The sequence below is a fragment of the Salmo trutta genome, chromosome 38, assembly GCF_901001165.1.
Source record: "Salmo trutta chromosome 38, fSalTru1.1, whole genome shotgun sequence".
Lineage (NCBI taxonomy): Eukaryota > Metazoa > Chordata > Actinopteri > Salmoniformes > Salmonidae > Salmo > Salmo trutta.
In genome coordinates this window covers 5,672,958-5,698,364 of record NC_042994.1, presented here as the reverse complement: position 1 = coordinate 5,698,364, position 25,407 = coordinate 5,672,958, and the positions used below count along the sequence as shown (strand labels likewise).

The 25,407-nt window shown below is 47.8% G+C and overlaps 1 protein-coding gene and 1 long non-coding RNA gene across 15 annotated transcripts in view; both read left to right on the top strand.

Moving 5' to 3' along the window:
- Positions 1-25,407, top strand: part of LOC115177605 (nuclear factor 1 X-type) — a 145,231-nt gene that overhangs the window by 63,026 nt on the left and 56,798 nt on the right. The gene's annotated exons all lie outside the window — the stretch shown is intronic.
- On the top strand, positions 23,288-25,147 carry LOC115177608 (uncharacterized). Of its 2 annotated transcripts, none has more exons than XR_003872440.1 (3): positions 23,288-23,435; positions 24,569-24,720; positions 25,059-25,147. It is a non-coding gene; the product is annotated as an uncharacterized LOC115177608 (long non-coding RNA). The 2 variants fall into 2 exon arrangements; XR_003872441.1 differs by lacking the exon at positions 23,288-23,435 and adding an exon at positions 24,179-24,192.

The window sequence follows — 25,407 nt, the reverse complement described above, 5'->3', positions numbered from 1 at the left end:
AGAGGGTGGTAGCTAGCTAAGGCTAAAGGTCAAAGCACCAAAACAGAGCAAACTGCAGAGAATCATCATTTGGCAGAGAGTAAGTCTGTGGAAGAGAGTACACCTCAAATCAGTTTGGACACAGATCTAGGACACTAGACGGAGGAGAAGAAAGAGGGATGAAATGGGATAAAAAGAGGGATGAAACGGGATAGAAAGAGGGATGAAACGGGATAGAAAGAGGGATGAAATGGGATAGAAAGAGGGATGATACGGGATAGAAAGAGGGATGAAACGGGATAGAAAGAGGGATGAAACGGGATAGAAAGAGGGATGAAATGGGATAGAAAGAGGGATGATACGGGATAGAAAGAGGGATGAAACGGGATAGAAAGAGGGATGAAATGGGATAGAAAGAGGGATGATACGGGATAGAAAGAGGGATGAAACGGGATAGAAAGAGGGATGAAACGGGATAGAAAGAGGGATGAAACAGGATAGAAAGAGGGATAAAATGGGATAGGGAACAACAGGATGGGGGGTACACATGAACGTCTGTGTTTGAGTGTGTGTCCTGTACGTGGTGGTGAGTGTGCGTCGCCTCTGTGTGTCTTCTACTGTCCCTCAACCTCAATGAGGATTAGACAAACCACGACCAGGCTAGTGGACGGTGGTAGATACATGGTTATGAAGGAAACAAGGCTCTCTCCTCCTCAAAAGGCTCCATTCATGATGAACTGGAGAGATTTCTCTGAGGGGAGAGAAAGGAGGGTTCAGGGGACACCATGGAGGGTTCAGGGGACACCATGGAGGTTTCAGGGGACACCATGGAGGGTTCAGGGAACAACACTTGTTTTAGATAACGGGGTGAGTTTTACACTGGGGCAGGAGGTGTGTGTGTGTGTGGGGGGGGGGGGGGTGGTGTTGGTGGTGGTGTGTGTGGTGGGTAGGGAGTCAGGTTGAGTGTGTATAGGGGGTGGGTAGGAGTGTGTGTGTGGATGGTGTATGTTTTTTGGTTGGTGGGGGGTGTGTATGACAGTGATAGTGGCAGTGGGTAGAGCAGGTGGGAGTCTCCATCAATAGGATGGTTTTAAGGAGGGATTGTTTGTTAGATATGGTATATGTTGTATCTGGTAGGGGGTGGTGTGTGTGGGGGGGGGGGTGGTATTTTTGGCAGGGTTGTAGGCCTAGTTGTTAGGCAGACTGGATTGGGGTGGGGGTGCTGGGGAGAAGCTAATGTAACTGTTAAAGTGTGGATTATTTTCGGGGAGGTTTTTTCTAAGGAAGGTGTTGGTGTTACTCTTTTTGCTATATGATAGTCCTTTCAGTAGTTTGATAGTGAGACAGGGTTACTGCCACTGGAACTCTGGGGCCTCAGGGACAACACGGTGAAGCGGTGTGACACTGAAGTCTGAGTGTGTGTGTGTTGTGTTGTGTGTGTGTGTCGCGGCATGCCGGGAACTGTGAGCCAAGGGACCGGGGTGTAAACTAGGTGCTAATGCGTCCTTTTGCATGTTTCCACAGTGTCAAGTTTTAATTAGGAAGGAGATGATAGATGGGATAAATAGATCAGACAATGGTGTTGTAGAGCAGTTAGCAACTACAGTACAGAGAGACAGAAACACCCAGGTAGACAACACAGAGAGACAGAAACACCCAGGTAGACAGTACAGAGAGACAGAAACACCCAGGTAGACAGTACAGAGAGACAGAAACACCCAGGTAGACAGCACAGAGAGACAGAAACACCCAGGTAGACAGCACAGAGAGACAGAAACACCCAGGTAGACAGTACAGAGAGACAGAAACACCCAGGTAGACAGTACAGAGAGACAGAAACATCCAGGTAGACAGCACAGAGAGACAGAAACACCCAGGTAGACAGCACAGAGAGACAGAAACACCCAGGTAGACAGTACAGAGAGACAGAAACACCCAGGTAGACAGCACAGAGAGACAGAAACACCCAGGTAGACAGTACAGAGAGACAGAAACACCCAGGTAGACAGCACAGAGAGACAGAAACATCCAGGTAGACAGCACAGAGAGACAGAAACACCCAGGTAGACAGCACAGAGAGACAGAAACACCCAGGTAGACAGCACAGAGAGACAGAAACACCCAGGTAGACAGTACAGAGAGACAGAAACACCCAGGTAGACAGCACAGAGAGACAGAAACACCCAGGTAGACAGTACAGAGAGACAGAAACACCCAGGTAGACAGCACAGAGAGACAGAACACCAGGTAGACAGCACAGAGAGACAGAAACACCCAGGTAGACAACACAGAGAGACAGAAACACCCAGGTAGACAGCACAGAGAGACAGAAAACACCCAGGTAGACAGCACAGAGAGACAGAAACACCCAGGTAGACAGCACAGAGAGACAAAACACCCAGGTAGACAGCACAGAGAGACAGAAACACCCAGGTAGACAGCACAGAGAGACAGAAACACCCAGGTAGACAGCACAGAGAGACAGAAACACCCAGGTAGACAGCACAGAGAGACAGAAACACCCAGGTAGACAGCACAGAGAGACAGAAACACCCAGGTAGACAGCACAGAGAGACAAAAACACCCAGGAAGACAGCACAGAGAGACAGAAACACCCAGGTAGACAGTACAGAGAGACAGAAACACCCAGGTAGACAGCACAGAGAGACAGAAACACCCAGGTAGACAGCACAGAGAGACAGAAACACCCAGGTAGACAGCACAGAGAGACAGAAACACCCAGGTAGACAGCACTGAGAGACAGAAACACCAAGGTAGACAGCACAGAGAGACAGAAACACCCAGGTAGACAGCACAGAGAGACAGAAACACCCAGGTAGACAACACAGAGAGACAGAAACACCCAGGTAGACAGCACAGAGAGACATAAACACTCAGGTAGACAGCACAAAGAGACAGAAACACCCAGGTAGACAGTACAGAGAGACAGAAACACCCAGGTAGACAGCACAGAGAGACAGAAACACCCAGGTAGACAGCACAGAGAGACAGAAACACCCAGGTAGACAGCACAGAGAGACAGAAACACCAAGGTAGACAGCACAGAGATACAGAAACACCCAGGTAGACAGCACAGAGAGACAGAAACACCCAGGTAGACAGCACAGAGAGACAGAAACACCCAGGTAGACAGCACTGAGAGACAGAAACACCAAGGTAGACAGCACAGAGAGACAGAAACACCCAGGTAGACAGCACAGAGAGACAGAAACACCCAGGTATACAACACAGAGAGACAGAAACACCCAGGTAGACAGCACAGAGAGACATAAACACTCAGGTAGACAGCACAAAGAGACAGAAACACCCAGGTAGACAGTACAGAGAGACAGAAACACCCAGGTAGACAGCACAGAGAGACAGAAACACCCAGGTAGACAGCACAGAGAGACAGAAACACCCAGGTAGACAGCACAGAGAGACAGAAACACCCAGGTAGACAGCACTGAGAGACAGAAACACCCAGGTAGACAGTACAGAGAGACAGAAACACCCAGGTAGACAGCACTGAGAGACAGAAACACCAAGGTAGACAGCACAGAGAGACAGAAACACCCAGGTAGACAGCACTGAGAGACAGAAACACCAAGGTAGACAGCACAGAGAGACAGAAACACCCAGGTAGACAGCACTGAGAGACAGAAACACCCAGGTAGACAGTACAGAGAGACAGAAACACCCAGGTAGACAGCACTGAGAGACAGAAACACCAAGGTAGACAGCACAGAGAGACAGAAACACCCAGGTAGACAGTACAGAGAGACAGAAACATCCAGGTAGACAGCACAGAGAGACAGAAACACCCAGGTAGACAGCACAGAGAGACAGAAACACCCAGGTAGACAGTACAGAGAGACAGAAACATCCAGGTAGACAGCACAGAGAGACAGAAACATCCAGGTAGACAGTACAGAGAGACAGAAACACCCAGGTAGACAGCACAGAGAGACAGAAACACCCAGGTAGACAGTTCAGAGAGACAGAAACACCCAGGTAGACAGCACAGAGAGACAGAAACACCCAGGTAGACAGCACAGAGAGACAGAAACACCAAGGTAGAGCGGCTTTTAACAGTTAATTTCTGATTCGTGTTCTACTTCTTAAACACTGGTTAAACACGGTCAGTAAGGCTCTTTTTAATCTTTTTAGTTCAACAGTCATTAAATATATAAATAAATCAATCAATACGCAGTATGTACATCAGATCAGAACCACAATATGATCTAGGTTGCCATGGCACCTAACCCCCCCTCTATTCCCTCTCCTCTGACTTGCCACCCCAACGTGTCCCCCCCGACAATCTGTTCCTCACGTTTATTGGACCCCAATTTGGCTGCCTCCATGGCAACCGCGGGCTCCCAGAATACCTTGGCTGGGTGGTATCCAGGGCAGCGGTGGTGACTGGCTGGCATGCCCACGGTGCCACCGGGGTGTTGCTGGGGCAGGTCTTCAGGGCAGGTCTTCAGGGCAGGTCTTCAGGGCTGGTCTTCAGGGCAGGTCTTCAGGGCTGGTCTTCAGGGCTGGTCTTCAGGGCTGGTCTTCAGGGCTGGTCTTCAGGGCTGGTCTTCAGGGCAGGTCTTCAGGGCTGGTCTTCAGGGCTGGTCTTCAGGGCAGGTCTTCAGGGCTGGTCTTCAGGGCTGGTCTTCAGGATAGGTCTTCAGGGCTGGTCTTCAGGGCTGGTCTTCAGGGCAGGTCTTCAGGGCTGGTCTTCAGGGCTGGTCTTCAGGGCTGGTCTTCAGGGCTGGTCTTCAGGACAGGTCTTCAGGGCTGGTCTTCAGGGCAGGTCTTCAGGGCAGGTCTTCAGGGCAGGTCTTCAGGGCAGGTCTTCAGGGCTGGTCTTCAGGGCAGGTCTGGCAGGGACCTCAGTGTGGCCACTAGGCTAGACTAACCCTGCTATGAGAACTCTCCTCCATCTCCATATCCGGTGACGTAGTCTGTGTCTAAAATGGCACTCTGTTCCCTATTTAGTGCACTACTTTTGACACCCTATCCTCTATATGGGCCCTGGTCAAAAGTAGTGCACTATGTAGGGAACAGGGTGCCATTTGGGATGCATCCATAACCTTTCCCACTGCAGGCCTACGAATGTGGGGTCTGCTGTGTAGCATGGGGGAAGCATTTCACCAGCGTGCATATTGATGTGGCCATGGCAGTGTGCCCAGTTGGTGCTGCCTTCCTCCCACACAGTCACACACACATACACAAACACACACATACATACACAAACTCACACACACACGCACGCACGCACGCACACACACACACACACACACACACACACACACACACACACACACACTTACACACACACACACACACAATGTATAATACATGAGCCTATATGATTTAGAACTGTGCTGTAGCTCTCTGTCACATATAAATATTCAGTAGCACGCATGTTGATTTGAAGCAGGAGCCATCATGATCTGCATAGCATTTGTATAGATCCAGTTTCTGAGCACTAGTAGCATTAGTCTGTTCATCTGTATAAACTACTCAGATTTATTGGTTTAATTAGAGCTCATAGATTCTAACTGTTATTCCTTGAGTGTGGACAATCCCTGTAGATGTTAAATATCCCTAGATGGTGTAGGTACCACTGTAATACTCTGTGATGGTAAATAACCCTAGATGGTGATGGCACCACTGTAATACTCTGTGATGGTAAATAACCCTAGATGGTGATGGTACCACTGTAATACTCTGTGATGGTAAATATCCCTAGAAGGTGATGGTACCACTGTAATACTCTGTGATGGTAAATAACCCTAGATGGTGATGGTACCACTGTAATACTCTGTGATGGAAAATAACCCTAGATGGTGATGGTACCACTGTAATACTCTGTGATGGTAAATATCCCTAGATGGTGATGGTACCACTGTAATACTCTGTGATGGTAAATATCCCTAGATGGTGATGGTACCACTGTAATACTCTGTGCTAGAGAGAATCATCTGGGCTCATTTCTGCCTCCCCAAAACCCTCACATTGAATTATGATGCACATGTTAGTGTGATGGAGGGAGTGTGTGTTGGAGGGAGGAAAGGAGGGGGAGAAAGGAGACTAAATGTGTGTGTGTGACATTCTCCCGTCACACTCTCCCCGGGCTGTTTCTACAATCCCACACATTGGCCACCTGATCCCCAGTCGGCACCTGGTGCACACACACACACTCAGACACACACACACACACACACACACACACACACACACACACACACACACACACACACACACACACACTCAGACACACACACACAGACACACACACACACACACACACACACACACACACACACACACACACACACACACACACACACACACACACACACGCACACACACACACACTGTACACACATGAATGCACGCACACACACACCCACATACACAGTACACAGGACGGACACACACTGCACACACACAGCTGAGGCCTGAGTCCCAGGGTAGGCCCAGGACAGGACAGTGGACCCCATGTGGTGCAGCTCCCCAGCCGAACCCCTCTCCAGCTGGGACTCCCTGCTACCACAGAGGGGTAGCGCTGGGCCGGCCAAAACGCTGCTTCCTGACCAGAGTCCGTCACAAAACTTTCTAGTTCGTCACAGACTTTCTAGTCCGTCAGAAGTTGAACAGATTGGGAGTTTTAAGGGAAGAAACTATGACCTGAGTAGTGAACTACAGCGCCTTCAGAAAGTATTCTCACCCCTTGACTTTTCCACATTTTGTTGTGTTAAAGCCTTATTTTGTGTCGCTGGCCTACAGACAATACACCATAATGTCATAGTGGAATTATGTTTTTAGAGATGTGTACAAATGAATTAAAAATGAAAAGCTGAAATGTCTTCAGTGAATAAGTATTCAACCCCTTTGTTATGGCAAGTCTAAATAAGTTCAGGAGTAACAATTAGCTTAACAAGTCACATAATAAGTTGCATGGACTCAAATCAAATCAATCAAATCAAATTGTATTTGTCACATGCGCCGACCACAGGTGTAGACCTTACCCTGAAATGCTTACTTACAAGCCCTTAACAATGCAGTTTTAAGAAAATATTTAGTAAATAAAAAAAATATCAAAATAAAAGTAACACAATAAAATAACGAGGCTATATACAGGGGTTACCAGAACCGAGTCAATGTGTGGAGGTACAGTAATAGTGTTTAACATGATATTTGAATGACTACCTCATCACTGTACCCCACACATACAATTATCTCTAAGGTCCCTCAGTCGAGCAGTGAATTTCAAACACAGATTCAACCACAAAGACCAGGGAGGTTTTCCAATGCTTCGCAAAGAAGGGCACCTATTGGTAGATGGGTAAATTAAAAAAAGCAGACATTGAACATCCCTTTGAGCATGATGAAGTTATTAATTACACTTTGGATGGTGTATCAATACACCCATTCACTACAAATATACAGGCGTCCTTCCTAACGCAGTTGCCGGAAAAGAAGGAAACCAATCAGGGATTTCACCATGAGGCCAATGGAGATTTTAAAACAGTTACAGAGTTTAATGGCAGTGATAGGAGAAAACTGAGGATGGATCAACAACACTGTAGTTCGCCACAATACTAACCTAATTGACAGAGTGAAAAGAAGGAAGCCTGTACAGAATAAATATGCTCCTAAACATGCCTCCTGTTTGCAATAAGGCACTAAAGTAAAACTGCAAAAAAATTGGCAAAGAAATTAACTTTATGTCCTGAATACAAAGTGTTATGTTTGGGGCAAATCCAACACAACACATCACTGAGAACCACTTAATCTTTTCAACCATGGTGGTGGCTGCATCATGTTATGAGTATGCTTGTCATCGGCAAGGACTAGGGAGTTTTTGTTAGGATAAAAATAAACAGAATAGAGCTTTCAGTGTGAAGTAATTGGTAGCTTCCCCAACACAACTGAGTAGCTTATTTCATGATGTAGGAATTCCACTTTAATATTGTTTTAGTTCTGCTGTCAAATATGCTGTTATTTCAGCTAACCCTCTTGAACTGGTCCAAGAAGTTTGAAAGTAATGGCGCCGGAGAGGATGGCTGATGTTTTACTGGCTCTTAACCAACCAGGCTATTTTGTTAGTTTTTTCACATTGTTTGTAACTTATTTTGTACATAATGTTGCTGCTACCGTCTCGTATTACCGGAAAGAGCTTCTGTACCGGTACCCACTGTATATAGCCTCGCCATTATTATTTACTGCTGCTCTTTAATTATTTGTTACTTTTATTTATTTTCTTTTTTTTTAGGTATTTTTCTTAAAACTGCATTGTTGGTTAAGGGCTTGTAAGTAAGCATTTCACCTGTTGGTTTCAGCACATGTGACAAATACCATTTGATTTGATTTGAAGAAACCTTTTTTTATCACTGTTAGTAATGGCAAAGCCAGAATGGTTTCCCCTCCTAGTAAACCCTGTGGCATGAATACAGCAGCTCTGTCATCTGAGAAGTGGAAGGAGATACTGTGTGTGATCCTAAGAAGAACCTGTTTGTGTGTGTGTGTGTGTGTGTGTGTGTGTGTGTGTGTGTGTGTGTGTGTGTGTGTGTGTGTGTGTGTGTGTGTGTGTGTGTGTGTGTGTGCGTGTGCGTGCGTGTGCGTGTACGTGATCCATAACAGGAACCAGTGTGTGCTTTCTGCTCTGCCAGACTATAGTACAGGAGCCAAAGTTGCAGAACAAATAAAGTTGAGAAGCAGTCACAATGTAGCACAAGAATCCTGTACAATTTGACACAGGAGAAGGATATGCTATCTTATTTCATCCACCTTCCTCTCTCTCTCGCTCCCTCTCTCTCATCCTCTCTGTCTGCCCTCCCTCAATCCCTCCCTCCCTCCCTCTCTCTCCCATAAAAGTGGTTATTCACGGTGGCACTTGGTCTTTAGAAACAACATGAGGCAGAATTATATAAATCTGGGCCTTATTTGAGGTAAATTTGTATCTGTGGTTTTTTGGACAGCGATGCTCTTCTCTCTCTCTCTCTCTCTCTCTCTCTCTCTCTCTCTTCTCTCTCCTCTCTCTCTCCTCTCTCTCTCCTCTCTTTTTCTCTCTCTCTCTCCTCCCTCTCTCTCTTCTCTCTCTTTCTCTTTCTCTCCTCCCTCTCTCTTCTCTCTCTTCGCTCTCTTCTCTTTCTCTTCTCCCTCTCTCTCCTCCCTCTCTCTCTCCTCCCTCTCTCTCTCTCTCTCTCCGCCGTCTCTCTCTTTTCTCTCTCTCTCTTCTCTCTCTCCTCTCTCTTTCTCCTACACACAGGCACTTTTGAAATGTTTTTGATTCTTGAGTTGTTCATGAAACATAACATGATTTATTTTCCTTGCTGCCCTGTGTGTGTGTCTGTCTGTGGGTTTGTGTTGTGTAGTTTTGTTGCTAACCGGCTGTGTCTTCCGTCTCACATCCACACGCTGTTTCATGACACGCAGCGGAATTGTCCCGGTTCTGTTCTGTTTTGTTTGTGTTGCTTTTATTTCTCTGGCGCGATGCAGTCATCTGCAAACAAACCTAGACCACATCCACCCTCCCTACGGACCAACCAATCTCCCTTCCAGACTGACCATGCTGCTGTATGATGTCGGGGCCATGCAGGCAGAGCCAAGGCCAGCTCCGGAGGGCTGGTCGGTCGTTAACCTAAAGCAGTCCTACAGTCCTACCAGAAAACTAAAGCTATTTCCAGTACCAGACATATCAATTGCCTTCCAAAGCGATGGTAAAAGAGTACAAGATGATTACAAGTAGGACAACTGGGGACTTTTCCCACCTCTGAGAAACTGCCTCTCTTGCAATTCAGGAATGTTTGAGGTGTCTGAGTTCATTGGGTTGTTTGTTTTCAGTCATCACAGAACAGGTACAACAAGGCAGTGTCCTCAGTTACACCTGGTATCACCTGTCTCACTGTCACCTAAACCCTCCAGAGTGGGTGGAGGCCTATCAACGGTCTGTCGCAGTCTATAGTCCAAACCATGGGCAGACAGTTTAGACAGGTAAGTTAGAGGTAACAGGATGCTAGCGCCAGGTGCTGACGACCCCCAATCCCCACCTGATCCCCTATCAATGTACTGGGGCAATGATGATGATCAGATAATAACACACACACACACACACACACACACACACACACACACACACACACACACACACACACACACACACACACACACACACACACAGTACTGGGTAAGAATGACTGTGTGTGTGTGATGCTTGTCTTGACTGGGTGACTATTGTTGTTGATTAAAAGTTGTTGTAATTGCTGGGTTTAAAATGGCAGGTGGCGGATGTGTTCCTATAATCCCTATCTCATTTGGAGGTCCAGGGGTGAAGCTCTTAATCCCAAACACACACACACACACACACTGACGCGGAGAATCGAGAGAGACACATATACATTGACGCAGAGAAGAAACACACACAAACACACGAGAGCGAGACACACACACACACGCTAATATTCGTTAGCTTTTTCTCACACACAAACACTTTTACACGCACGTACATACGTTAAAACAAACACACACTCCACGCGTACATACACACACACCATCCCTCTACGCGTACACATTCACTTTTACCCACTCACCATCTCTCCCGGTCAAATCCCCCACTCTGACCTCTGCCTCTCTCTCTCTGTTTGTCTTTCATCATGGATTGGACGTTAGTGTGGCCACATGTCTCTGTTTGTCTACTGGTTCAATAACTGATGTATACTTCACCGCAGATGGTGTTGTTCAGGAAAATGTGATCAAGAAAACTTTCTACATTTGACATTTTATTTCCTTAGCAGATGCTCTTATCCAAAGCGACTTTCATTAGCAGTTAGGGTTAAGTGCAACACAGAGACACAGAGACAGACAGACACACACAGACACGGTTCGTTCACTCTCAGAACAAATCAAGAGAGTTCAAGGCGAGTTAGGCTGGACCTAAAACCAATAGGTTACACATTGATACTCTACAACATATTAACTTTGTCCATTGACTTAATGACTTCCATTTCCTCCGTCATTGACTCTCTATCTGTTCATATGGATGGTTGTAGTGGTTTCTTGTGTTTATTGCTGTACAATCAAGCCATGAAAAGGGCCACTTGAGATAGGGGAAAGGACTGGTGGATAACAGCCCTGCTCCACCCTGAGTCCTCAGATAACCCCGTACACTAGGCTGTGTGACGTCGCAGTGGGTTAGAATGGGTTGTAGACTCCGTACGGTTAGTTCCAGTATGGGGAGCAGCAGAGACTAAACCTATATAGCCTAGTTTAGTAGGCTAGTATCTATAAACAATCTATTGTAATAGGTCAGTGGGTTTGTTTGGGGGGGGAAATAAAAGAAAGACCCCAGGTGTTTCTGTTTGTCTCTTCTCTACTTTCCATCTACCTTTTTCTTTGCTTTCTCTCCTTTTCTTTCAATCTCATTATTTCTCTCATACATTTACTCTCTCTCTCCAGGGTGTGGGGTCACCTCAGGTGAACTGTGTTGAGGGAGAGAGAGGCGTGGTCTAGAGAAGAGGGGGAGTAAGCTGACATAGAGCGAGAGAGAGCAAGAGAGAGAGAGTTTTGTGCCTATTCAGCTAGTCTTCTGAAAGTCGAGAGAGAGAGAGATGCACCTTGTGAAAAACACTGGTTAGATTCTCTCTGAGTGCTGGGATGGTTGTTGCAGAAACACAATGTAAAGGGAATTCTACGAGTAATGTGACAGGAGTTACTGTATCCTCAAGTTTAACAAGAGACCCTTAAACTCTGAAAGGCAAAGAGAAGGAAAGTAGAAATGAAGAGGGAGGAGAGAGGGAATGTGAGATTATCACTGTATTTGTGATATGAAAGGAAGGAGGAGTGATAGAGGGAGAGAGCAAGAGAGAAAGAGAGAGGGATAGAGAGAGAGCCGGAGAAAGAGAGAGAGAGAGAGAGAGAGAGAGAGAGCGGGAGAAAGAGATGGAGGGATAGAGAGCGGGAGAAAGAGAGAGGGATAGAGGGAGAGAGAGAGAGAGAGAAAGAGATGGAGGGATAGAGGGAGAGGGAGAAAGAGAGAGAGAGAGAGAGAGAGAGATGGAGAGAGAGAGAGAGAGAGAGAGAGAGAAAGAGAAGAGGTGGAGGGATAGAGAGAGAGAGAAAGAGATGGAGGGATAGAGAGCGGGAGAAAGAGAGAGGGATAGAGGGAGAGAGAGAGAGAGAGAAAGAGATGGAGGGATAGAGAGAGAGGGAGAAAGAGATGGAGGGATAGAGAGCGGGGAGAAAGAGATGGATGGATGATAGAGAGAGAGGGAGAATGAGATAGATGGATAGAGAGAGAGGGAGAAAGAGATGGGTGGATAGAGAGAGAGAGAAAGAGATAGAGAGAGGGAGAAAGATATGGAGGGATAGAGAGAGTGGGAGAAAGAGAGATGGATAGAGAGAGAGGGAGAAAGAGATGGAGGGATAGAGAGAGTGGGGAGAAAGAGAGATGGATAGAGAGAGAGGGAGAAAGAGATGGAGGGATAGAGAGAGTGGGAGAAAGAGATAGATGGATAGAGAGAGAGGGAGCTCCTCTACAGGGAAGGTTTTCTGAGGTCACAGTACTGAATATCACAGAGGAATGTGGAATGCTGAACCGTTGCCAACGCAAACACACCGGCCCAGCCACCGCCGCCCCCAATGGCTGTCAAGGGCCGCTTTATACACTCACACACACTGAGAGAGACACACACACGCACATGCACAAAATGTGTGTTCTCACACATACACAAAACGTGCGCACCAAACACACACTCAGAGACGCACACACTCACACGTGCACACACACACACAGATGCATACTGTCAACACATTGACCCATAATAATTTTTGATAAGTTGAGTTGACAGCAGAGAACAATGGTCTCTGGGGTTCACACTTAAAGACCTTTTAATGACAGTAGTTTTCTGCTGCCATGATTACTCACTGTGGACACACACACACACACACACACACACACACACACACACACACACACACACACACACACACACACACACACACACACACACACATACAGTCGAGCTCACACACACTCACTCTCTCATCCACGTTTACAGTGACTCATACACAGTCCACACACACTCTCTCTTTGATGTTTTGTCAAGGACTTATATCCGCCAGCTAAAAATATGATGCATTGAAATGTAAGAAAGACCACCTTTAAGAAAAAGAAATCACCTAAAATGCAAATAAAAAATCCATGTTCTGGGGCCAAGAAAATGTTCCATTCGTCCTTAATGTTAATGCCAAAGACTAAATGAGAATCAGTCAGCGCATAAGTTATCGATTTAGCATTCAGGGAGTGAAGCTGTGAAACAGCAGGGTTTTGGACAGGTACCGGGGGATGGGGAATGAAGGGATGAGGGTGTGTGTATGAGGTTTTAGCTGGGTGTCTTTGTCATACAGTTAGGTGAGGAATATCCTACGGTTGTGTGTAAAGTACTCTACATCGCTACATGTAGGATGTGTATAACAGCCAATATGTTTTATTTTCTTTCGTTTCATGGCTGCATAAGTCTACTGTACTGTGTACCAGGGGCAGTGGCAGCAGGCTGAATTTAAAGGAACACAATATATACCCCCTCTCCTTCCTTCCTTCCTTCCTTCCTTCCTTCCTTCCTTCCTTCCTTCCTTCCTTCCTTCCTTCCTTCCTTCCTTCCTTCCTTCCCTCTCTCTGTGAAGAGGCTTGTCTCTGGGGTGGCTGGAGCAGGCGAGGGTTCAGGGGTCAGGGGTCAGGGCTCAGACTAACTGAGAGGCTCAGCTGGTGTTTGATGTGGGGAGCAGCACAGCAGATCAAGTACTGCAGATTCCTCCCTGTCTGACACCATACACACACACACACACACACACACACACACACACACACACACACACACACACACACACACACACACACACACACACACACACACACACACACCATCTTTACAGCTCATCTCTCTTTTTTGGCAGCATTCTCTCGTTCTCCTCTTCCCTACCTCCTTTTTCCCTCTCTCCTCTCTCTGTCTTTAAATTCAACTGAACTCAAGGACCTTGGCTGTTACGTAAAAGGGTTAAACACAGCCACACGTGAGCACATACAGAGGTCGGAACACACACACACACACACACACACACACACACACACACACACACACACACACACACACACACACACACACACACACACACACACACACAGAGCAGTCCCTCGCTAACTGTGGCTTCCTAAGGTCAGGTCAACACACACTTAGTGCCTGATGCCTCTTTTGGTGTTCTCTAGCGTGGTAACATGAGGGGACAGAAACATGGGCTGCTTTGGTTAGTTGGTGTAGTCGCTGTCATGTGCTCTCATGTTTCCCACATGTATGTTATGGCCTCAGCAGTGTTTGTGTGTGGGGCAAATGTCTGTGTCAAGCATGTGTTTGTGCACAGCATACGTGTGTCTGTGTGTGTGTGTGTGTGTGTGTGTGTGTGTGTGTGTGTGTGTGTGTGTGTGTGTGTGTGTGTGTGTGGTGGTGATTTGAAGAGTGTACCCTGTCACCTCCCTCATAGGGCTGGGAATTGCCAGGGACCTCACGATACGATATTATCACTATACTTAAGTGCCGATTCAATATTTATTGTGGTTCTCATGATTCTATATGCATCGTGATTCGATGTTCCAGACATATTGCTCACCATGTCTGCTGCAGAGGGACAAGAGAGACATTAAAAAAGGAGTTTTGATCAGTCATGGAAACAAAATGGGGCAGGTACAGCCAACTAAACGATACGATGTATTGTTAAACAAAAAAAAAAAGGATATCCTGATATGGAACTTTATCGATATGTAACTGATCATATAGTTTCACTGTAAGATTTGCCGTAATTGGATGAAAGTGGATTCCGCTTGGTTACAAGGTTAAAACAGAAACAACCGATAGGGTTAAGTTCAGGTATTCATTCTGAGTAGCTGGTGCAATGGTTTGGGGAAGTCTTAAAACCAAATGATGAAAAACTATGTTCTGTTTCCATTAAGTATCATCAACTACTCTCCCTGCTTGCTAGAGAACTGGGAACTGCCGTGGCCAGTGGTCTTAGCAGCAGTCTGGCTCTGAGACTCTGGACATGGTGTTTTGAGCATCGACGAATGCGTTTATCAATGTCCTCAGCACCTTCTCAAGATGTCTGAAATCAACCTCTTTCTTGTGACCAGCCAAAAACAGCCACACACTCAGTGCAGCACAGCAGGTGTTGTGTGAGCTGGGGCAAGGCACAGCTGGGGCAAGGCACAGAGAGAGAGACACACACACACACACACACACACACACACACACACACACACACACACACACACACACACACACACACACACACACACACACCGCATCTTTAAACAGTGTCTTCTCTACCATAATTCTAGCCTGCCAGTCTCTGTCTAGAGGCTGTGGTTTGGCCGACCTGCCTGACTCCCTCCATTAAGGCAGTAAGCAGTGTGTGTCAGTTGACAGTTAGGGCTTCTTTATAGGACTGTCTATCTACTTAATGTGGCCCCTGAGGCCCCTCAGTGGTGGCACTACACTCTACAGCTCGGTAGCATTTAAATTCAAGACCTAGTCCACTAAGAATGATGGGTGGTATGGCAGGGTTTCTCTGGTCGCTGGGGGGGTGGTATGGGAGGGTTTTCTCTGGTCGCTGGGGGGGTGGTATGGCAGGGTTTCTCTGGTCGCTGGGGGGGTGGTATGGCAGGGTTTCTCTGGTCGCTGGGGGGGTGGTATGGGAGGGTTTTCTCTGGTCGCTGGGGGGGTGGTATGGCAGGGTTTCTCTGGTCGCTGGGGGGGTGGTATGGGAGGGTTTTCTCTGGTCGCTGGGGGGGTGGTATGGCAGGGTTTCTCTGGTCGCTGGGGGGGGTGGTATGGGAGGGTTTTCTCTGGTCGCTGGGGGGGGTGGTATGGCAGGGTTTCTCTGGTCGCTGGGGGGGGTGGTATGGAAGGGTTTCTCTGGTCGCTGGGGGGGTGGAATGGGAGGGTTTTCTCTGGTTGCTGGGGGGGTGGAATGGGAGGGTTTTCTCTGGTTGCTGGGGGGGTGGTATGGGAGGGGTTTTCTCTGGTCGCTGGGGGGGTGGTATGGGAGGGTTTTCTCTGGTTGCTGGGGGGTGGAATGGGAGGGTTTTCTCTGGTTGCTGGGGGGGTGGAATGGGATGGTTTTCTCTGGTTGCTGGGGGGGGGGGGTGGAATGGGAGGGTTTTCTCTGGTCGTTGGGGGGGTGGTATGGGAGGGTTTCTCTGGTTGCTGGGGGGGTGGAATGGGAGGGTTTTCTCTGGTTGCTGGGGGGATGGAATGGAGGGTTTTCTCTGGTTGCTGGGGGGGGTGGAATGGGAGGGTTTCTCTGGTTGCTGGGGGGGTGGAATGGGAGGGTTTTCTCTGGTTGCTGGGGGGTGGTATGGGAGTGTTTTCTCTGGTTGCTGGGGGGTGGAATGGGAGGGTTTTCTCTGGTTGCTGGGGGGTGGTATGGGAGGGTTTTCTCTGGTTGCTGGGGGGGTGAAATGGGAGGGTTTTCTCTGGTTGCTGGGGGGTGGTATGGGGAGGGTTTCTCTGGTTGCTGGAGGGTGGAATGGGAGGGTTTTCTCTGGTTGCTGGGGGGTGGTATGGGAGTGTTTTCTCTGGTTGCTGGGGGGTGGAATGGGAGGGTTTTCTCTGGGTGCTGGGGGGTGGTATGGGAGTGTTTTCTCTGGTTGCTGGGGGGTGGAATGGGAGGGTTTTCTCTGGTTGCTGGGGGGGTGGTATGGGAGGGTTCTTTTATTTAAATTGTTTTATTCTACCTCTTCTTCTTCTTAATATTAAATTATATGAATGGTGGTATTGTACCTGTAACCGCCGCCAACGAAGGCATGACAAAATAAATACAAATGTTGTCAACCAAAAAAAGTCCTAGCCCACTATTAGTCTTCAAAGCATTTGTCTTCTCAACGTCAGTGAAGCTGTACGTACTTACTGAGTGCAGGTGGCCGAGCTAATAGCTACTGTAACTGTGTTAGCAGCATAGGAAAGAGCATTCAACTTCATAGTCACTCTGTGAGGCTTTTGAGTGCACAGGCCCACGCTAACACCACCAACAGTTTATTACAACTCTGCTGCCTGTCCTTAACAGAGCAGGGTTACATCACCCATAGAATGAAATACAACACTATCTTTATCATGCCATTACCCCGCAGGATCTCTGATCTCTGTTTAACCCCTAATGCCCTCACTTCTGTCTGTCACACACACACATACACACACACACACACACATATACACACATACTCTTTATCCTTGGCTAACTCCCTAACTCCCGCCCCATCAAGACCATATTAGCATGAATGTGTCCCAACTGGCACCCTATTCCCTATATAGTGCACTACTTTTGATGGGGCTCTGATCAAATGACCCTATGGGCTCTGGTCAAAAGTAGTGCACTACATAGGGAATAGGGTGCAAGTTGAGAGGCAGACTAATGGACTGATGACAGTATCAGCCCTGGTTCAGTCCCAAAGCGGCTTAGCCTGGCCGGGGTCAGAGGTCAGAGGCTCAGCGGGGGAGGTTCAACGGCCAAAGCATCCTCCAACCCATCCAACTCATTGAACCCAACCCTCATGCCACACTAGAGCCATGTTGGTGGCAATGGCCAAGTATGGGCAATGTGTTGTTGATGTGGCTATACTATATAGGAGGATATAGGGAGAATCCAGTGAAGGATGAATGGAAACAAGCACACCCACCCACACACACACACACACACACACACACACACACACACACACACACACACACACACACACACACACACATAGTATACACACACACATAGTATACACACACATAGTATACACATACACACGCTCAGCTGTGACAGTAAACACACTTTAAATCCACTGGGGATTACAAATCCACTTAGGTCGAGTCAAAAGTTGAGCGTGTCAGCTGCAGGTCGCCGCTACGCAGCACCCAAACTGATGCACTTCTGCACCGCACTGTTTCATGTGTGTGAGAGAGAGAGAGAGAAAGTGTGTGTGTGTGTGAGAGAGTGTGTACTGTATGAGAGAGAGAGAGTGTGGTGTGCGTGTGTGTGAGAGCATGAGTGGGTATGTGTGTGTGTGTGTGTGTGTGTGTGTTGTGTGTGTGTGTGTGTGTGTGTGTGTGTGTGTGTGTGTGTGTGTGTACTGTATGAGAGAGAGCGAGAGAGAGAGTGTGGGTGTGTGTGTGAGAGCATGAGTGGGCTTGCATACGTATGTGTGTATTAATGTTGCGGCCAGTCCAACATAGACAGTGTTATGTCAACCTCCTCTGTCTCCCCTCTCATTCCCCAAGATGTCCAGACTGACACGTCCTCTGAGACTCCTCCTTTCTGTTCTCAACTTTAACTGTTTTGCAATTCTGATGGGAAAAGACAGACAGGGGGCGGATGAGGGTAAAATAGAGAATTATAGTGTAGGAAAACAAAGAGAGAAAGAGAACAAGGAGAAGAGAGATAGAAACAGAGAGGCAGACAGAGACAAAGAACAAGGAGAAGAGAGAGAGAAAGAGAAACAGAGAGACAGACAGAGAAAGAGAACAAGGAGAAGAGAGATAGAAAGAGAAACAGAGAGACAGACAGAGTTTGTGGTGAATGATCCTTTATCTTTTTAGTCCTGAATAATGACATCATATGATATTGACTTTAATCACATCTGTTTGTGTGATTTCTTCTCCCTCTCAATTCCCACCGGACCTCCCCAGTTCTTGGAATGGACTGGGGCCCGGCCTGCCAAAAATAATCGCTTGTTTGCTGCTATTTACTTAAATCTGTCAAAGAGTCACTGTTGGAGAACCCATACTGTTAGTTATGATTCTGCTGTGAGTGTGTGTGTAGGGGGGTGGATGCCTGGATACGACATAAACTCACACACAACTGGGAGAATGGTAAACATTACAGGCACACACACACACACACGCACGCACACACACACACACACACACACACACACACACACTAGACATATACAGTGTGAGAACAAAACCTGGCACACGGAGATGGTTCATCTTCACGTCTCTCTGTGTGGGACCAGAGAGAACCCTGCATGAGAAAAAACACAGACTGAGAGAGAAAGAAAGGAGTGGTGAAAAAGTGTCAGACTGTCAGGGGAGGATTATTGTTAAGCCTTCCCTGTAGCTCAGTTGGTAGAGCATGGTGTTTACAACACCAGGGTTGTGGGTTCGATTCCCACGGGGGGCCAGCACAGAAAAAAAAAAAAAAAAATGTATGATATGTATGAAATTGTATGAAATGTATGCATTCACTACTGTAAGAGTCGCTCTGGATAAGAGCGTCTGCTAAAATGACTAAAATGTAAAAAAATGACTAAAATGTAGACTAGAGTGTCAGGGGAGGATTATTGTTAGACTGGAGTGTCAGGGGAGGATTATTGTTAGACTGGAGTGTCAGGGGAGGATTAGTGTTAGACTGGAGTGTCAGGGGAGGGTTAGTGTTAGACTGGAGTGTCAGGGAGGGTTAGTGTTAGACTGGAGTGTCAGGGAGGGTTAGTGTTAGACTGGAGTGTCAGGGAGGGTTAGTGTTAGACTGGAGTGTCAGGGGAGGGTTAGTGTTAGACTGGAGTGTCAGGGGAGGGTTAGTGTTAGACTGGAGTGTCAGGGGAGGATTATTGTTAGACTGGAGTGTCAGGGGAGGGTTAGTGTTAGACTGGAGTGTCAGGGGAGGATTATTGTTAGACTGGAGTGTCAGGGGAGGGTTAGTGTTAGACTGGAGTGTCAGGGAAGTGTTATACTGGAGTGTCAGGGGGGGGTTAGTGTTAAACTGGAGTGTCAGGGGAGGGTTAGTGTTAGACTGGAGTGTCAGGGGAGGGTTACTGTTAGACTGGAGTGTCAGGGGAGGGTTATTGTTAGACTGGAGTGTCAGGGAGGGTTAGTGTTAGATTGCAGTGTCAGGGGAGGACTATTGTTAGACTGGAGTGTCAGGGAAGTGTTAGACTGGAGTGTCAGGGGAGGGTTAGACTGAGGTGTCAGGGAAGGGTTAGTGTTAGACTGGAGTGTCAGGGGAGGACTATTGTTAGACTGGAGTGTCAGGGAAGTTTTAGACTGGAGTGTCAGGGGAGGGTTATTGTTAGATTGGAGTGTCAGGGGAGGGTTAGTGTTAGACTGGAGTGTCAGGGGAGGGTTAGTGTTAGACTGGAGTGTCAGGGGAGGGTTAGTGTTAGACTGGAGTGTCAGGGAAGGGTTAGTGTTAGACTGGAGTGTCAGGGGAGGGTTAGTGTTAGACTGGAGTGTCAGGGGAGGGTTAGTGTTAGACTGGAGTGTCAGGGGAGGGTTAGTGTTAGACTGGAGTGTCAGGGGAGGGTTAGTGTTAGACTGGAGTGTCAGGGGAGGGTTAGTGTTAGACTGGAGTGTCAGGGGAGGGTTAGTGTTAGACTGGAGTGTCAGGGAGGGTTAGTGTTAGACTGGAGTGTCAGGGAAGTGTTAGACTGGAGTGTCAGGGGAGGATTATTGTTAGACTGGAGTGTCAGGGGAGGGTTAGTGTTAGACTGGAGTGTCAGGGAAGTGTTATACTGGAGTGTCAGGGGGGGGTTAGTGTTAAACTGGAGTGTCAGGGGAGGGTTAGTGTTAGACTGAGGGTGTGAGGGGAGGGTTACTGTTAGACTGGAGTGTCAGGGGAGGGTTATTGTTAGACTGGAGTGTCAGGGAGGGTTAGTGTTAGATTGCAGTGTCAGGGAGGACTATTGTTAGACTGGAGTGTCAGGGAAGTGTTAGACTGGAGTGTCAGGGGAGGGTTAGACTGAGGTGTCAGGGAAGGGTTAGTGTTAGACTGGAGTGTCAGGGGAGGACTATTGTTAGACTGGAGTGTCAGGGAAGTTTTAGACTGGAGTGTCAGGGGAGGGTTATTGTTAGATTGGAGTGTCAGGGAGGGTTAGTGTTAGACTGGAAGTGTCATGGGAGGGTTAGTGTTAGACTGGAGTGTAAGGGGAGGTTAGCTGGGGGTTAGACTGGAGTGTGTCAGGGGAGGGTTAGTGTTAGACTGGAGTGTCAGGGAAGGGTTAGTGTTAGAGCTGGAGTGTCAGGGGAGGGTTTAGTGTTAGACTGGAGTGTCAGGGGAGGGTTAGTGTTAGACTGGAGGTGTCCAGGGGAGGGTTAGGTTAGGACTGGAGGGTCAGGGAAGTGTTAGGAGGCTGAGTGTCAGGGAAGTGGTAGACGGAGTGTCAGGGGAGGGTTAGTGTTATAGGACTGGAGTGTCAGGGAGGGTTAGTGTTAGACTGGTGAGTGTCAGGGGAGGGTTAGTGTTAGACTGGAGTGTCAGGGAGGGTAGTGTTAGGACTGGAGTGTCAGGGAAGTGTTAGTACTAGGAGTGTCAGTGGGAGGGTTACGTGTTAGACTGAGTGTGCAGGGGAGGGATAGTTTAGACTGGAGTGTCAGGGGAGGGTTAGTGTTAGACTGGAGTGTCAGGGAGGGTTAGTGTTAGACTGGAGTATCAGGGAGGGAGGTTAGTGTTAGATGACTGCAGTGTCAGGGGAGGGTTAGTGTTAGACTGGAGTGTCAGGGGAGGGTTAGTGTTAGACTGGAGTGTCAGGGAAGTGTTAGACTGGAGTGTCAGGGGAGGGTTAGTGTTAGACTGGAGTATCAGGGAGGGTTAGTTTAGACTGGAGTGTCAGGGGAGGGTTAGTGTTAGACTGGAATGTCAGGGGAGGGTTAGTGTTAGACTGGAGTGTCAGGGGAGGGTTAGTGTTAGACTGGAGTGTCAGGGGAGGGTTAGTGTTAGACTGGAGTGTCAGGGAGGGTTAGTTTAGACTGGAGTGTCAGGGGAGGGTTAGTGTTATACTGGGTGTGTCAGATGAGGGATGTGCTTTTTTTTCCATTTCATGAAAGGGGGAGGTCGAGGGAAATAGAGAGAGAGAGAACGGTCAAGAGCATTCAAGGTGAAGGCATACCAGATAGCTGTCTGCTCCTCCCCTCCTTCTTTTTCCCTTTTCCCCTCTCCTTCTCCTCATCCCTCCCTTTCCCCCTCTCCTACTCCACCACCAGCAAAACCAAAATCCCAGATTGGAGTCTGGAAAACTCAAACATTCCCAGCTGGAGTGAGTGGGATCATCAACTAAATTCAGCCGAGGGATGATTTTTTTCTTGAGCGGATGGTCAGGGGGCCGGAACTTAATTACAAATAATAGACTGGAAATTGACCGCAAGAAGCCCAAACAGATATAATATTAGACTAAAACTTAATAATTTCAAACCTTGCGTACATTTATACGTATATGATCACATACACTGAGTATACAAAACATTACGGACACCTGCTCTTTCCATGACATAGACTGACCAGGTGAATCCAGGTGAAAGCTATGATCCCTTATTGATGTTAAATCCACTTCAATCAGTGTAGATGAAAGGGAGGATTTTTAAGTCTTGAGACAATTGAGACATGGATTGTGTATGTGTGTCATTCAGAGGCTGAATGGGCAAGACAAAAAATGGAAGTGCCTTTGAACGGGGTATGGTAGTAGGTGCCAGGCGCACTGGTTTGTGTCAAGAACTGCAATGTTGCTGGGTATTTTACGCTCAACAGTTTCCTGTGTGTATCAAGAATGGTCCACCACCCAAAGGACATCCAGCCAACTGTGACACAGCTGTGGGAAGCATTGGAGTCAACATGGGCCAGTATCCCTGTGGAATGCTTTCGACACCTTGTAGAGTCCATGCTTCGACCAATTAAGGCTTTTCTGAGGGCAAAAGGGCAAATCAATATTAGGAAGGTGTTCTTAATGATTGGTATAATCAGTGTTTATCTCTCTATTATGCGTGGGAATACTTTGGAACAGATTTTCAAAATTCAAATCACTTGGAGCTGATTTGCTGGTGTTTTTACAGTCTTTTATGTCCAACAACAACAAAAAGTGAGCCGCCAGTTGGGCAACCCTGGTGTGTGTATATATATATATATATACACACACACACACACACACACACACACACACACACACACACATACACACACACACACACACACACACCACAACACACACCACACACACACACAGAGAGAGCTGGCAGAGCAGACACATTTGATTAGAAAAAGTTAAGAAAAATCTATCTTCCCACAGTCTGACACTTTGGATAAGAGTTTATTAAAGATGTATTCACTATTAAAGGTGCAGCCCTCTCTAATGAAGACATTAATGGACAGAATAACAGTCTTGGACTTCACACCTCTTTATTTGTCCCTGGATTCATGTTGGCCCGTGTCTACTCATTTCCACTAAAATAACAATCTGTAACAGTTTAACATTAGAATTAGCAACTGAAATTGAGCCTGCGCCAGTGCCAGATGGGTGGTGTTTGCAGTTTTGGGACTATTCCATTGGTTCTATTGCATCAGAAAGGCTCCCCGTATGTAGGTAGCTAACATTCAGTCAGCTAGTCTCCCCTTAGGTAGGTAGCTAACATTCAGTCAGCTAGTCTCCCCGTAGGTAGGTAGCTAGCATTCAGTCAGCTAGCCTCCCCGTAGGTAGGTAGCTAGCATATCGTCAACTAGTTCCCCGTAGGTAGGTAGCTAGCATTCAGTCAGCTAGTCTCCCCGTAGATAGGTAGCTAGCATTCAGTCAGCTAGCTCCCCGTAGGTAGGTAGCTAGCATTCAGTCAGCTAGCCTCCCCGTAGGTAGGTAGCTAGCATTCAGTCAGCCTAGTCTCCCCGTAGGTAGGTAGCTAGACATTCAGTCAGCTAGTCTCCCCGTAGTTAGGTAGCTAGCATTCAGTCAGCTAGTCTCCCGCTAGGTAGGTAGCTAGCATTCAGTCAGCTAGTCTCCCCGTAGGTAGGTAGCTAGCATTCAGCAGCTAGCCTCCCCGTAGGTAGGTAGCTAACATTCAGTCAGCTAGTCTCCCGTAGGTAGGTACGTAGCATGCAGTCAGCTAGCTTCCACGTAGGTAGGTAGCTAACATTTCAGGTCAGCTAGTCTCCCCGTAGGTAGGTAGCTAGCATTCAGTCAGCTAGTCTCCCGTAGGTAGGTAGCTAGCATTCAGTCAGCTAGCCTCCCCGTAGGTAGGTAGCTAACATTCAGTCAGCTAGTCTCCCCGTAGGTAGGTAGCTAGCATTCAGTCAGCTAGCCTCCCCGTAGGTAGGTAGCTAGCATTCAGTCAGCTAGCCTCCCCGTAGGTAGGTAGCTAGCATTCAGTCAGCTAGTCTCCCCTAGTAGGTAGCTAGCATTCAGTCAGCTAGTCTCCCCGTAGGTAGGTAGCTAGCATTCAGTCAGCTAGTCTCCCCGTAGGTAGGTAGCTAGCATTCAGTCAGCTAGTCTCCCCGTAGGTAGGTAGCTAGCATTCAGTCAGCTAGCCTTCCCGTAGGTAGGTAGCTAACATTCAGTCAGCTAGTCTCCCCGTAGGTAGGTAGCTAGCATTCAGTCAGCTAGCCTCCCCGTAGGTAGGTAGCTAGCATTCAGTCAGCTAGTCTCCCCGTAGGTAGGTAGCTAGCATTCAGTCAGCTAGTCTCCCCTAGGTAGGTAGCTAGCATTCAGTCAGCTAGCCTCCCCGTAGGTAGGTAGCTAACATTCAGTCAGCTAGTCTCCCCGTAGGTAGTAGCTAGCATCAGTCAGCTATTAGCCTCCCCGTAGGTAGCTAACATTCAGTCAGCTAGTCTCCCCGTAGGTAGGTAGCTAACATTCAGTCAGCTAGTCTCCCCGTAGGTAGGTAGCTAACATTCAGTCAGCTAGTCTCCCCGTAGAGAGGTAGCTAACATTCAGTCAGCTAGTCTCCCCGTAGGTAGGTAGCTAGCATTCAGTCAGCTAGTCTCCCCGTAGATAGGTAGCTAGCATTCAGTCAGCTAGTCTCCCCGTAGGTAGGTAGCTAGCATTCAGTCAGCTAGCCTCCCCGTAGGTAGGTAGCTAGCATTCAGTCAGCTAGTCTCCCCGTAGGTAGGTAGCTAGCATTCAGTCAGCTAGTCTCCCCGTAGGTAGGTAGCTAGCATTCAGTCAGCTAGTCTCCCCGTAGGTAGGTAGCTAGCATTCAGTCAGCTAGCCTCCCCGTAGGTAGGTAGCTAACATTCAGTCAGCTAGTCTCCCCGTAGGTAGGTAGCTAGCATTCAGTCAGCTAGCCTCCCCGTAGGTAGCTAACATTCAGTCAGCTAGTCTCCCCGTAGGTAGGTAGCTAACATTCAGTCAGCTAGTCTCCCCGTAGGTAGGTAGCTAACATTCAGTCAGCTAGTCTCCCCGTAGGTAGGTAGCTAACATTCAGTCAGCTAGTCTCCCCGTAGGTAGGTAGCTAGCATTCAGTCAGCTAGCCTGCCTGTAGGTAGGTAGCTAGCATTCAGTCAGCCAGTCTCCCCGTAGGTAGCTAGCATTCAGTCAGCTAGCCTCCCAGTAGTTAGGTAGCTAGCATTCAGTCAGCTAGTCTCCCCGTAGGTAGCGAACATTCAGTCAGCTAGTCTCCCAGTAGGTAGGTAGCTAACATTCAG